Source organism: Puma concolor, unplaced genomic scaffold (genome assembly GCF_028749965.1).
Source record: "Puma concolor isolate L17-30 unplaced genomic scaffold, mPumCon1.1.hap2 unalloc_scaffold_185, whole genome shotgun sequence".
NCBI classification, from domain to species: domain Eukaryota; kingdom Metazoa; phylum Chordata; class Mammalia; order Carnivora; family Felidae; genus Puma; species Puma concolor.
The window spans coordinates 2,201-13,330 of NW_028240219.1; the positions used below are offsets into that span (position 1 = coordinate 2,201).

The following is an 11,130-nucleotide window of genomic DNA, read 5'->3' on the forward strand; positions in this document are numbered from 1 at the left end:
TGCAGATTTCCCAGAGCCATTTGTTTTTCTTTTCCCCCCTGAATATTCTTTCCTGCTTTGTGGAAGATTGGTTGGCTGTATAGTTGTGGGTCTATTTCTGGGGTTTCTGTTCTGTCCTATTCATCTGTGCGTGTGCGTGCATGCATGCGTGCGTGCGTGTGTGTGTGTGTGTGTGTTTTGAGCCAGTACCAAATATTTTAAATACTTCAGCCTTGTACTATATCCTGAAATCTGGTATTGGGATGCCTCCTGTTTCTACATGAATATTTATTAGGATTTTTTTTTTTTTTTTTTTTTTTGTCTGTTCAGGGTCTTTTGGGGTTTCCTACCAATTTTGGTATTATTTGTTTTAGTTCTGTGAGGGCTACTGTTGGTAGTTGGATGGGATTGCACTCAATGTGTAGATTGTTTTGGGCAATATGGGCATTTTAGCATGAATGTCTTCCAGTCCAGGAATATGGAATGTCTTTGGGAATGTCTTTCCATTCAGTTTGTGTCATCGTCAGTTTATTACATCAGTGCTTGACAGTTTTTCAAGTAGAGACGTTTTACCCTGCAAGGTTAAGTTTATTCACAGGGTTATTTGCTTAGTTATTTTTTGGGTAAGATTGTAAATGGGGTTACTTCCTTAATTTCTCTTTCTGCTACTTCGTATTACTGTAAAGACTCACTACTGGTATGTGCGTATTAATTTCGTATCCTGCCACTTTCCCTAATTAGTTTATTACTTATACTATTTACTTATTTATTTTTTGGGTCGAGTCTGTAGGATTTTCTATGTATAGGACCTGTCATCTGCAAACAGTGACAGTTTAATTTCTTCTTTTCCAGTGTGGATGCCTCTCGTGTCTTTTTCTTGTCTGATTTCTGTGGCCGGGCGTTAACACTAATCATTGATAAGTGGTGAGAGTGGACATCCTTGTCTTCTTCCTGATGTTACTTGAACTTTCAGCTATTCTGAGTTAATTATTGCGTTTGGTGTTAAATGTCCAGCTTCATTCTTGTTTCCGTTTCTTCTTCTTCTTCTTTTTTGTTTAGTGTGGGTATTAGTTCCTCAGCATCTTTTGGTGCAGGGGCAGATTTTTGCCCTCCGAATGGCTCGGCACCCTTTGTGGAAAATCATTTGAAAATGTGTTTGAGAAATTATTTCTGTGCTCTTTCTTTCATTAATCTTCATGTTTGTCTTCATCCCAACACCACATCATTTTGATTATTGTAGCTTTGTTTTAAGTTTTAAAGTCAGGAGGTGTGAGTCATTCAACTGTTTTCTTGTTTTGTTTTGTTTTGTTTTGTTTTGTTTTGTTTTGTTTTGTGTTTTTGTTTCAGTATTTGGCTCTTCTAGTCCCTTGAGATTCCATATCACTTTAGAATGGATCTTTGCACTTTTGTAAAAAAGACACCCCTGGTAATTTGACAGGGACGCATTGAATCTGTAGATCACTTTGGTAATACTGCCTCCTTAACAATGTCCTGATGTTAGTATAGCCATCCCATTTGTCTGTTGGTACGTTTTGTATGGAATATCCTTTTCTGCCTGTTTTTCTCTACCTGTTTGTATTTTGGACCTAAAGTGAATCTCTTGCAGGCAGTATGTAGAAGCACCATGTGTTGAGTTGCTCATTGAGTTACTTACTAGCATTTTTTTTATTGAGATATAAACGTTATAACTTGTACAACCTGATGATTAGATATCTGTACACAATGGAAAGTGATCATAATAAATCTAGTTAACATCCATCAACACACATAGTCACAAATTTTATTTGTCTTCTGATGAGAACTTGTAAGATCTTCTGCCTTGTCAACTGGCAAAGATACGGTACACTATTTGTCATTACCTGTAGTCAAGATACAGTACATTACATCCTCAGGAGTTATTTATGTAATAAGTGGAAGTTTGTACCGTTTGACCACAGTCACCCATTCTTGGCTCCCCCAACCCTGATTCTGGCCACCACCAGAATTTGTGTTGGTTTTGTTTTAGGACCCACGTGTAGATCAGATCACATAGTATTTGTCTTTCTCTGTCTGACTTGTTTCAGTTAGCGTAATGTCCTCAGGTTCCATGCATGTTGTTGCAAATAGCAGCATTCCCTTACATTTTTATATCTGAATAATATGCCTGCCCTCTCTCATTGGGTGTGTGTGTGTGTGTGTGTGTGTGTGTGTGTGAGAGAGAGAGACTTTTTTATCCATTCATGAATTGGTGGACGCTTAGTGTTTCCCTTTGTTAGCTAATGTAAATAATGCTTTAGGGCACATATATTCTTTAGCTTGAATGTTCATCTCCTTCCCCAAAGACTTACAAGTGGAATATGGAAGTTCTACTACCTTTCATTTTCTGAGAAACCTCGAAAGTAATCACCATAGTGGTTCTCTGGTTCTGTGTGTATTTTAGGCTTGTACTGTTTCTGTTGTTGTTCCACTGGAATTTGGATGGGGATCACATGACTTGGTAGATTGCCTTGACTAGTATGAACATCGTAAAAATGTTCATTCTTGGGGCACCGGGGTGGCTCAGTCGGTTAAGCATCTGACTGCAGCTCAGGTCATGATCTCGCGGTGTGTATGAGTTTGAGCCCCGTGTCCAGCTCTGTGCTCACAGCTCGGAGCCTGGAGCCTGCTTCAGAATCTGTGCCTCCCTCTCCCTCTGCCCCTCCCCTGCTCACGCCCTGTCTCTCTCCCTCTCACACACAAAAATAAATAAACATAATTTTTAAAAATGTTAATTCTTCTACCCTCATGAGCATGGAATCTCTTTCCATTTATTTGTATCTTACTCATTTTTTTTCCATTGGTGTCTTATAGTTTTCAGTGCAGGTCTTTCATCTCCTTGTTTAAATTTATTCTGAGATATTTTATTATTTTCAGTGTAACTGTAAAAGGGATTGTTTTCCCAATTCCTCCTTGGATAGAGAGAAACGCAGCTGATTTTGGTAAACTAATTTCACAGTTTGTAACTTTACTGATTCAGGTATTAGTGCTAGAAGTTTGCTGGTGGACTCATTAGGCTTCTCTATACATATGATATAATGTCATCTATAATTCGAGATCCTTACTTTTTCCTTTCCAATTTGGATTATTTTATTATTATTTGTTTTCTTGTCTAATTGCTTGTCCAGGATTTCTGATAGTCTGTAGAGTTAAAAGTGGTGAGAGTGGGCATCCTTGTCTTTTTTCCAGATCTTAGAGGAATAGCTGTCAGCTTTCCACCTTGGGCTATGGTGTTAGGTGTGGGCTTGTCATATATGGTCTTCATCGTAATGAGGTGTCTTTCCTGCAAACCACTTTGTCAGGAGTGTTTATCTCATAAATGGATGTTGATGTTTCTGCATTTATTGTGATGATCACACGATTTTTATCCTTTATTTTATTATCGTAGTGTAGCTTTGATTTGTGAATGTCGAACCATCCTTGTATTCTTGGAATAAATCCCACTTGATCATAGTATATGTTTCGTTGATTGTATCGTTGAATTTGGTTTGTTAATATTTTGTTGAGGAGTTTTGCATCTCTGTTCCTCAGGGATATTGGCCTGTGATTTCCTTCCCTGTTGTGTCCTTGTCTAGTTTTGCTGTCACAGTAAGACTTTGCCTCATGAAAATGAGATTGGAAATGTTCCCTCATCAGTTTTTGTTTTTGTTTTTTTTTTGAAAGAGATTGAGGTATAGTGTTAATTTTCTAAAATTTGGATTGAATTCAACGTTGAAGCCATGGGTCCTAGAGTTTAGTTTGTGGAGAAATTGTTAATAACCGAGTCAATCTTATTACTTGAAATTTGTGTTTTCATATTTTCTGTTCCTTTATCAGATAACCTCGTGGGTTATCTTTTCTAGGAATTTATCCATTTCTTCTAGGTTGACCTATTCTTTTGTTCTACAATTGTGCATGATAGTCTCATAATCCTTTGTATTCTGTGGTATGTGTTGTAATGTCTCCTTCGTTTCTGATTTTATTTGAGTTCTGTAGTGTACTTGGTTAGTGTAGCTAAATTTGCCATTTTCATTTTTTTAAGAACATTAGCTGTCACTAAGCTTTTCTATTGCCTTTGTAGTCTCTATTCCTTTTAGTCCACTGTGATCTGTGTTATTTCCTTCCTTCTACTAACTTTGGGCTTTGTTTATTCCTTTTTTCCCTAGTTCCTTGAGGTATAAAGTAGGTGGTTCACTTGGGCTCTGTGTCTTGGTATAGGTATTTATTACTATGAACTTCCCTATTAGGAATGTTTTTGCTGCATCAAATTTTGGTATGTTGTGTATCCACTGTAATTTGTCAGAAGATTTTTTTTTATTTCTTTAGATTTCTGTTTTTGTTTCTTTAGATTTCCATTGGTTTTTCACTTTGTGATGTTTAATCTCCACACATTTGTGAATTTTCCTAAATTTTTCTTGTTACTGCTTTCTTGTTTCATACCATATCTTTTGGAAATGATGCTTGATATGATTTCAGTCTTCTAAAATATATGGACACTTTTTATGGGGCCTGTCATAAGATCTATCCTGGAGAATATTCCACGTGCACTTGAGAAGAATGTGCATTTTGCTGCTTGTATATGCCTGCTAAGTCCTTGTGGTCTAATTTGTTCAAATCCATAGACTTATTTTCTGTATGGGTGATCTTGACTCAATGGAGGTTACTTTAAAGTCTATTTTGTCTGAAATAAGTATAGCTACCCTAGCTCTCTTTGGTTTCCATTTTCATGTAATTTTTTTCTTCCCTCCATTTTCACTCCTGTGCATCCTTAATGTTACACAGGTGTCTTGTAGGCAGCAGATAGTTAAGTCTTTTTTCTTGTTTTAAATTCATTTAGCCATTTTATGTCTTTTGATTAGAGAACTTAGTGCTTTACTTTTAAAGTACTTGTTTTACATATGTACGTAACTGCCATTTAGTTAATTGTATTCTGACTGTTACCACGAATTACCTTGTTCCTTTCTTCCAATCTTGCTTTGTTCCTTTGTGATTTGATGGCTTTGTTACACGTGTTTAGATCCTTATCTCTTTATTTGTATTATCTACTATTTGTTAAGCTTCTGTTTTGGGTTGGTAACAACCTAACTGGGAACTCATTTTTATACTGTATATTTTAATCTTTTACTGTATATACTGTATAATCTTATACTGTATATTTAATCTTTTCATTGTTTTACGTTTGTACTGTGACAATTTGTGTCTTTTGTATTCATGAACACATTTTTGTAGCAATAATTGTTTTTAATTATTTTGTCTTACATCTTTCATCCTAGCTTTCATAAGTGGATTAGCCCAGCACCTTTATGTTAGATTAGCCTAGATTTTGCTGTATATTTACATTTGCCAGTGAGATTCATAGTTTCGTGTATTTTCCAGTTACTAAATTAGTACGCTTGCATTCAGCTTAAAGAAGTCCTTTTAACCCTTCTTTTAAGGTTGCTCCATGGGTGATGCACTCCTTTAGCTTTTGCCTCTCTGGAAAACTCTCCCCTTAATTCTGAAGGACAGCATTTGCAGTTAAATATTTTGGCTGCTAGTTTTTTTGTTGTTCTTTTGTTTTGTGTTTCCTCTCTCATTACTTTGTAAATACATTGTGCCGCTTCGCTCTAGCCTACACACAGTTTCTGCTGAAATGTCTGCTGATCGTTTCATGGGGATTCCCTTGTACATACAGGGTGTTTTGTTTGTTTGTTTGTTTTTTCTCTTGTTGCTTTTAGACTCTCTCCTTGTCTTTAATTTGAAAGTTTATTTATGTTTATCGGATGGGTCTCTTTGAATTGTTACTTGGAACACTGCAGGCTTTCTGTATCTGGTTGTCTGCATCCTTCCCCAGGTTTGGGAAGTTTGGAGCTGTTGTTTCTTCGATATGTTTTCTGCCCCTTTCTCAATATCTTCTCCTCTGGGACCTTTATTATGTGAATGTTGGTGAGCTTGGTGTGCCTTAAAGTTGTTTCTAATTCTGTTTTCTTTTTGCTTCTCTGATTGGGTTAGCTATCCCAGGAAAGACTAAATATAGAAACGTATGTTGATTCTTACATAATTATACCACTTTTCAGTTTGAAGTGCAGTGTTTGATCTAAAAAGGATCATATTACACCTTCTGTCTCTCTCTTGATATCATAATATCAAAGAGAAAACAAACTTTTTGCTAAGCTCAGTTTTCACTTGGCAGCTATTTTCTTTTATATGTTTTACTCTATTGAATTTTATCATGAAAACACAAGATTTTTCCATAAGCCTGAAATTTCTGATGAAATTATTTGCATTTTAAAAGTGTTAAACTCTTATTGCTTAGGGATAAAAATGATTTAATTAACTCTTTGACAGGTTTGGTAAGTCTAATAGTTGAGAGACTAGCTGTCCTTAGGAGAACTTTATGTATGCTGACAGTAAGCTCCTAGCCTGTTTCAAACTCCTTGAAAAATAAAACACAGAAAAGCTCCTTGAAGCATACTTGGGAAATATATAACTACTAAGTGTAATTAGAACCTGCCTGCTTTATTTACGCTACAGTTTTGAACAAAATAAAAGTACACACATACACCCTTCATTGTAATGACTTAGCACTGAACTTCTTATTTCATTGTGAATTTTCTCTGTGTGATGGGTTGTTCCACACAAGTTAGCAGTATTTTTCGTGTAATGAAATGTTGGTTGAATTGAAATACCACTTCTAAAGAATCTTTTTCTAATATAGTTTGTATTTTATATCAGGCTGCTGCTTCTCTTTTTATTTTTTCTTTTCTTTCTTTTTTTTTTCTTTTTTTTTTTTTTTTCTGTATTTATGTGTAAGCAGGGGGAGTGTTGAGAGAGGGGGAGTTGGAAAATCCCACTGGGGCTTCATCTCACAACCACAGTATCAAGAGCTAAGCTCTTATCAGGAGTCAGAGGCTTAACCAACTGAGCCACCCAAGTGCCCCAGACTTGTTTCTTTTTATAGACAGTTTATCTAATAACATCATGAATATATGTATATAAGTATATTAATTATTGTCTTCAGCTAAAATCAATGAAACAGATACGTTTGGTCCTGGAGATGATGATGAAATCCAGTTTGATGATATTGGAGATGACGATGAAGACATTGATGATGTAAGTAGTGGATAAAACCTTCTGTTCATTATTTCTTTTATTTATGAATTACATACAAAGAAACCTTTAATCTGGGAGTGTTGAACACTTAAATTCGGTATCTTGTTGAGATCACTCCTTTCATTTGAATGTTCGTTCATGTTCTGAAACCATCTAGTTAAACATTTCTTTTCTCTGAGAAACCTTACAGGCCTTTGAAGCATTTCTTTCTGAAAAGAGCAATATTGTTTCCTCTAACATAGATACTTCATGATGATAACTTGCTTTAATGAGAGGTAACTATTAAGAAATGTAGCAGTTTTGAGAATGTACCTTCTCCTAGATGAAATACTAGTATGTAAAAAGAAGAGTCTTGTTTGAGCCAGCTTGCTCAAGCATTCAAATTGCAATATACTTCAACCCGGAGGTCTGTTGTCCACTTATGTATTGGGATTACAATTTTATCACGTATCAGTGTTTTGTGGAACGTGGTTATTTCTCTTAGTAATAAAGCAGTTAGAGCAATAAAAGTAATGAATGTCTCACTGTTTTGCTGTTACTGTATGTAAATAAAATTCATCGTGATTTTCTTGGCATGTGTGGATGAAATAATTGGGATGGTGATATATCTTAGATTTCTATCAGGCTTAGACTTTTTTTTTTTTTAATACCTCTGCAATAAAAAAGTAATTCAGAGACCACAAATCCAAAAATATTAGTGTTAAGTCTTGGATTTAATACTTGGAATTTAAAAATGTGTAGAGCATTTATTCCTGACAAATACTGTGCAGCACAATTAGTAGAGTTGTTCAAAAATACAAAGCCAGTCTTTGGTAAGTGTAAGTCGAGCACCACACATGATGCTGATGCTGCTGTCACGTTGGTAATCATTGATCTAGATCGGGGATTTCCAAATCTTTTAATCACCAACAAAGCCCTTTATTTTATTAAGAGCATTTTTAAATTTTTTTTTTTTTTCAACGTTTATTTATTTTTGGGACAGAGAGAGACAGAGCATGAACGGGGGAGGAGCAGAGAGAGAGGGAGACACAGAATCGGAAACAGGCTCCAGGCTCTGAGCCATCAGCCCAGAGCCTGATGCGGGGCTCGAACTCACGGACCGCGAGATCGTGACCTGGCTGAAGTCGGACGCTTAACCGACTGCGCCACCCAGGCGCCCCTAAGAGCATTTTTAGACATTCAGAGAAGTTGGAAGTTTTTGAAGTGAAATGAACGCCTTTATATATAGTACCAAGATTAGACAATTTACATTTTTCTGTACTTGATCTACCAGACCAGTCCTTCTATTCAGCTACAGATCCATGTTATTTTTTAATATATTTCCAAATCATTTAGATTATTCCATGAATTGAAGAAAGTTGAGTACATACCTCCAGTGTAGCTTTTTATCAGATTTTTTTTTTTTTACCATGTATTTATGCATTTTTAAACATATAGTACTATTTAATGGAAGTTGTATACATTTTAGGGGCACCTGGGTGGCTCAGTTGGTTATGCGTCCGATCTCTCAGTTCGTGGGTTCGAGCCCCACATTGGGCTCTGTGCTGATGGCTCAGAGCCTGGCGCCTGCCTCAGATTTTGTGTCTCCCTGTCTCTCTGCTCCTCCCCTGCTCATGCTCTCTCTTTGTCTCTCAATAATAAATAAACGTTTAAAAAAATTTTTTTAAAGTTGTATACATTTTAAAACATACCTAGAAGTAGGAAATAAAAAAGGACGAAGAAGCAAATATTGTTAAAATTTTCTTTATGTACCTTATTTGTGGACCATGAGCCAGAGTATTCTTACGACTAAATTAATCCTCTGACAGTAGGGTGATTATTTTCTGTGCCAAAACTTAATGTAACAATTGCATTGTGCATTAAGGACAGACATGAACTTTTTGACAGCTGAGTTAGGTTCAAAGGCTAGGTAGGAGCTGAAGTAGAAGTGTATGTGAACATGAAGAGGATATTTTGGCTTAGGACCAGACTTTCCTGATTTTTAATTTTTAAGGTACTTATAATTTAATTTTTAATATCATTTAATTTTTAAGGCGCTTATACTTCCACATGTGACAGTGTTCCCACTCTCAAAATGTAAGATCTCAAGTCACCAGCATGAAAATAAAGAAGGAGATTGTAAATGTCATTGAGAATAATTTGCATAACACTACATTCTCAGAGAGTTCATAATGACTGCAACAGACAGGAATTGAGAAATACCTAGTATATAAAATTTTTCATTCCAAGGCTTTATTTTGCAGATAGTATAAAGGGTCCTTATTATGCAGTAGACTATTTATTGTATTATAAGAATTAGTTTTCAGTGGATTTCATGTTTTTTTTTTTCACTTACAGATCTAAATTGAACATGGTTTCTGAGGATTGTTCTACAATTTGGATTTTGGCTATCACCTGTTAAAAGAAGACTAAAACATCATTTAGTATGAATGTATTTTGTTAAGACATGCTGATTTATTTTCATTGTTTAAAAGTATTATATTTCTCTAAAAACTGATTTAGCTGAATTATTTAAGTGAAATTTTATTGTTTGGATATAATGGAACTTAGGGGGGAAAGACTATAATACCTGCTGTTAAACAGTAGAGAGAAACGAAGAAGAAATGTCTTTTCCACTGTGACTATTTTATTCTAGTTAATAGGTGTTTTGAATAAATTGCCTTACCATCATAGGTTTTGGTAAACCATGTTCCAGCTAGTATGTTAACAGAATCTTTATGTATATTCGAGTTACCTAGATGTTCTGTAAGATTTTTGATATAATTTAAGGAAGGTGGAAGTCCACACTTAAAGTCAAGAAAGGGGGCTATTTTCATATTTACGTAGCCATATGTATTTCATCCTAAGCTTGATAACTTACACATTACTTTCATCATTTTATGTTGCCACCATCATAAAAGAAAAAGCATTTCCAAATTGCAGTTTTAGGACATCAGTTTAAATAACATTTTTCAATTTGTAATGTTAGTAGTTGCAAAAATTCAGGGCTAGGAAACCTGGTTATCTTTATATTTGAAGTATTGACATATAAGTTGGTAGTGTTTTTACTTAATATTTATAGAAAATTTTTCAAATAAGATAGCTCTGATTGTGAAATAAGTAGGATATTTCTTACACAGGAAAGGTTATGGTAACATATGTGATTTATTGCCAAAGTCATGTGCATTGTAACTCATAATTTTGGACTTTATGAGCAATTAAATTACAATGTATAATGAAAAACTAATTTTATAATAACTTCCATAAAGTAAGTTTTTCTTAAACTATCCCTTAGCTGGGGTAACGGGAACCACCACTGAGAAATATAATAAAATGTGTTGTTGAGTGTGTTTTTCCTCGCTTTGTTATTGGTGTATTTTATCTTATGTAGCAACCTCTGTGTGTATTTTAGTAGGAGTTTAGACCATAATCTTTCTATTTGACCTTCTGTTTATTTCAGAGTTATCAACTGTAATAAGGTGGAATTAAAAGCGAGGCTAGTTACCACTACCACTGTTAAAGCTTACACCACATTAATGGAAAGGATTCATCAGGTAGTTTGTAAAGCATAGTTATTTTCCTGAGGATTTTTTTAGCAATGAGTAAATACACTTTCACCTGGTTTCAACATTATAAATCTAACAAATAGAGAGGAGAATAAACTTTCATAGTGTTTCATCTCACTTTGCCATAATTTTACTTCCTAAGTGTTACAACTTGAGCCAAATCTGATGCCAGAATACATACATAGTTAAATCTAAGAATAAGAAATGAAAATGCACAAATGTAGGTCATGGTTCTTTTCTGTGAAGTTCCTGAACATTTATCTAGGTGGAATGTGTCTGAGACTGAGGAATTGTTTTTAATAGTTTAAAGAAAATATCTTGGAAGAATTGAGTTACGAATTGTCTTCCAAGTCATCAAAACTTGCCTGATATATGTAGCCGTTTATACATAAAAGGATGCTATTGAATTTACATATTCCTCAACATTCTGCCAGGAATGTCAGCACCTCCATATGCGATGCAGTTTGTGTTAAGTAGAGAGCCACTCAAAACATCTTTTTTCTTACTTGTTCCTGTAACA

The 11,130-nt window shown here is 35.0% G+C and overlaps 1 long non-coding RNA gene across 1 annotated transcript; it reads left to right on the plus strand.

The window, feature by feature from the left end:
* Window positions 1-1,290: 1,290 nt before the first annotated feature.
* Window positions 1,291-10,394, plus strand: LOC147571572 (uncharacterized). The gene is made up of 2 exons (XR_015247275.1): window positions 1,291-7,065; window positions 9,403-10,394. It is a non-coding gene; the product is annotated as an uncharacterized LOC147571572 (long non-coding RNA).
* Window positions 10,395-11,130: the final 736 nt, after the last annotated feature.